General features: G+C 43.4%; 1 long non-coding RNA gene across 1 annotated transcript; it reads left to right on the top strand.

Annotated features, from left to right (window-relative positions):
• Nucleotides 1–207: 207 nt before the first annotated feature.
• LOC134929392 (uncharacterized) lies at nt 208–2,674 on the top strand. The gene is made up of 4 exons (XR_010178533.1): nt 208–474; nt 559–931; nt 1,241–1,262; nt 2,567–2,674. It is a non-coding gene; the product is annotated as an uncharacterized LOC134929392 (long non-coding RNA).
• Nucleotides 2,675–4,181: the final 1,507 nt, after the last annotated feature.

Raw genomic sequence — 4,181 nt, 5'->3', positions numbered from 1 at the left:
TACCACCATTGACACAATTCCTTGCAGTGTTACATTTTTTGGCTACAGCCTCATATCAGCATGTTGTGGGAGACCTTGTTGGCATGTCGCAGGGCCAGTTCAGTAAGGTCCTGCGGCGTGTCTGCCAGGCTTTCCTAAAGCGGGTGAAGCAGTTCATTGATATGCCTTTGGATGTTGGTGCCCTAGATGTGGTGAAGCGGCAATTTGCGGAAGGTGGTAGTCGCTTCCCACATGTTATTGGGGTTGTGGATGGCACACATGTTGCTATTCAGCCACCAAGACATAATGAAGAAATTTATAGAAACAGGAAACTGTTTCATTCTCTGAATGTAATGGTTGTTTGTGGGCCATCCCTCCAGATCCTTTCCCTGAATGCAAAGTTTACTGGAAGTTCCCATGATGCATATGTCATTAGACAATCAGGGATATGGCAGAGATTAAGATCAAGTCAACGAGCAGACATGTGGTTATTGGGTGAGTTTTTGCTTTAATTTTTTAAACAAACAAAAATAACTTGACAAATATACTATTTTGAAATATTGGATTATCTACCAACAGGAGACCGTGGATATCCTTGCACCCCCTGGCTCATGACTCCTTACCGTAATCCCAGGCCAGGACCACAGATGGCATTTAACTCCGCGCTTACTGCCACTAGGCAGCTGGTGGAGCGCACAATTGGTGTCCTTAAAGGGCGGTTTCGTGTGCTCCACCGCACTGGTGGCGACATCATGTATTCGCCGGAGATGGCAAGTAAAATAGTGGTCCTGTGCGCAATACTACATAATATCGCGGTAAGGAGTAGTGTAGAGCTTCCTCAGGCAGAGGAATTGCCTGATGAGGAGCCAGGGGTTGGTCCACGCTTCGGTGGGGGGAGTGTGACACGGAGGGGGAGCCAAGTGAGGGCAAGAATTGTTGCAGAATATTTCAGGTATAGTGTTTTTATATTTTATATTTGCACAAATAATACAACACAGTATGCTTATGTTTTTTAAACCATGATTGCATTTTGTATGATCTTGTAAAGTGATTGGGTAAGGCTTTTGTTGTGTTGGAATGGGTAATTGTTTTTTTTATCAAAAACCAAAAACACGTTAAGCTTACAATGTTTATTTAGAAATTTAAATACTGTAATGTTAATAAATAGTGTCCTTATTTATTTTATATCCTCAAATCCTGATTATGTAACCAAACACACAAACAAATGATACTCAATGTTTCACACTTTGTGACTGTCCAGCTGAATGATCACACGAACTGTGGTGAGTACACAGATATGTATAGTAATTTTATCTAAAGTCTGTGTCTCTGTGTGTGTTTTGTTTTCTTAAATTTGTGTTCAAAACATTTTCGCTTCTGCTAATGCGAATTTCCGCTCGTGCCAAATAACACTCTGCTCTTCACAGCATTGCAAAGATCAATAAAGTTATTAGAAATGACAACATAGATTTTTGACCAATCACATGCTAACAGACACTATAAATATATGCCCAAATAAGGAAAACGCCATTGCCATGATGCGTGCAGCACCGTTCACCAGGCGGGAGCTCCGCGTGCTGGTTGCGGTGATGGACCGCCGCGTAGGCCGCGTTGGGCGCTTCATCCCCAATCGGGTGAAGCGCGAGGCCTACGCGGAGGTCCGCCGCCTGCTGCGGACTCGCGTCCGCAGCAGGCGGACAATCATCCAGCTTGAAAGGAGGTGGAGTGATCTCCGTAGGCGGACTCCCGATTTGTTGGCGGAGATCCGCCAGCAAATTCGTGCGCTGCATACACGAAGTAAGTTACCTTACATAAGTTTTTAGTCCTAAATTGTGCTAATGTGTGATTTTCCAAGTTTTGGTCTTCCGGAATTTATGTAACAATTGTTCAATACAATGAGCACTGCAGGGGAAGCATATGTAACATGTGCAGAGAGAGTAAGTTTTGGGTGGGGTGTGTTAAATCAGGTACAAAAATTTGCATTGCTAAAATAAAGCAGCATGTATTTACCCAGCCCATAATTTAAAAAACATACAAAATCTAACTCTCTCGGCACATGTTATATCTGCCACCCCTGCACTGCACATGCTTTTGGCCAATTGCAAACTAAATTCCTGCTGTAATCCCCTTGGATTTGCAGACATTTTACAGTAAGTGGTAGGCTAATTGCAACCTGCAGTGCCCTTTTATGGAAATTAGGACACTGTGTGTGGTTAGGTAAAACAGTACTGACTGTAGCAAAGTAACACCAAACAAGTGCATGTTTACAAAAAATAAGAAGCAGGCAGGAAAATATTCCAAAATACTTGATCAGTGCTGGCTATCTAATAAGGTGCCTTGAATAGTAATCTGGTGATGTTGCCTAGACCAATCACTATGACTCAATTGCCTAGATTAAGGAATGAGCTTCAAAGTAAAAGTTTGGACTCATTTTTTTTGCTGTGGCCAACATGAAGAGGATCTTAACATGTTTGCTTTTCTTTGAAACAAAACAAAGAATTTAACAATGAACAGAACATTGAGAAAACAAATTGATTACTATGTAATTTCTCATGTTTAAACAATTTGTACAATATTATCATTCTAGGACAACAACAACGGCAAAACTCCCCACCCCCTTCCCCTTCTCACTCCCCCTCCCCTTCTCACTCCCCCTCCCCTTCTCACTCCCCCTCCCCTTCACAGTCCCCCTCAGCTTCCCAGTCCCCTTCAGCTTCCCAGTCCCCCTCAGCTTCCCAGTCCACCTCAGCTTCCCAGTCCACCTCATCTTCCCAGTCCCCCTCATCTTCCCAGGCCCCATCAGCTTCCCTGGCCCACTCCACTTTCCATTCCCCTTCTCACCACACCTCTCCATCTCTTTCTGGGACCCCTTCTCCTCCTTCCCATACCCCTTCTCCTTCAAATTCAACATCCCAATCTGAACCCCCCTCACCCTCTATTGCTTTAACTTTTTCTCCGCCCCCCTCGCCCTCTCAATCAGACCCCCCCTCTGAAATTGGCAAACAAATCCAGCCTCCTTCCCCCATCCAGCCTCCTGCCCCAATCCCTCCTCCTTCCCCAATCCCTCCTCCTTCCCCAATCCCTCCTCCTTCCCCCATCCAGCCGCATTCCCCCATCCAGCCAACATCCCCACCCAGTGAATGGGCAGAGGAAGCCCCTGCAGACCGTTCCGGGAGTCTGGATGTTGCCGTGGAAAGTAAGTTTATTTTAATTTATAAAAAAATGATTACCCACTTACACTTACAATGCCAAAACATGCAGTGTTGTAGTGTTTGAATTCTTGGACCCTGGACAAATATTTGAAAATTTCAGCATGGTGTACATGTTGCCTTTACATATTTGTGAGTGTCATTATATGTACAGTGTGTATGTGTGCAATGTTTTGTGTGTACACTCTAGGTTGACACTCATTAGGTAGCCAGGGTTGGCAGGACAACAGGGTTTATATGTGTTATTTTGTATGGTAAACAGTTAGACCTGAGTGGAGTTTAGTATGTTGTTGGGCTTTTACACTTGGGCCTGTGTAGTCTGAATATTTACACTTACAAATCACATGCTTCACTTTGTTATGCAGCCTAATGACACACTGATTTGTTGTGTGAAAGTGACATTCTCAAAATTACTAATTGTTCTAGTCAAACCGGTTTGCACTTATTTAGTAAGGGCAGCTTTCATGGAGTGTGGGAATGCTATGATATGTTTGCCTTCTGAAGATGTTGATATGCAGTGTGAGGAGGCAGGACCAAACCCCTTTAAAATAATCTAAAAACATAAAAAAGGTAATGAATGCCAACATGGTGTAACAGTGACGAAGATAGAACATAACTTTAACATGGGATGTCGCCCATAACAACCAATACAAAAAAACTTTAGAATTGTGGAACCACTTCTACAAGATATTAATTATTTTTTGGCTTGTTTGCTATGGGCAACGCTACTTCTTAAAATGAACTCACATAGTAGCAAATGTAGCCCATGGTCTTTAAAATTGGACTAAGTAACCAAAAAAGACTGAGCAGGCTTGCCTTTTTTTAAGCTAATGATTGTACCATAAAACAGTCATGATGTATCAACTTTGCCATTAAGCAGGCCTGTCCAAACTGCGCAACTGCAACTGTTGATAAACTACACATCCCAGCATGCCCTTACACAGGTTTGGCATTCCCTGGCCCCAAAACTGAGTCCACGCATGCTGGTATATG

Source organism: Pseudophryne corroboree, chromosome 5, assembly GCF_028390025.1.
Source record: "Pseudophryne corroboree isolate aPseCor3 chromosome 5, aPseCor3.hap2, whole genome shotgun sequence".
In the NCBI taxonomy this organism is placed as follows: domain Eukaryota; kingdom Metazoa; phylum Chordata; class Amphibia; order Anura; family Myobatrachidae; genus Pseudophryne; species Pseudophryne corroboree.
The sequence above is the reverse complement of the archived record's forward strand: the minus strand, read 5'-3'. Positions and strand labels throughout refer to the sequence as shown.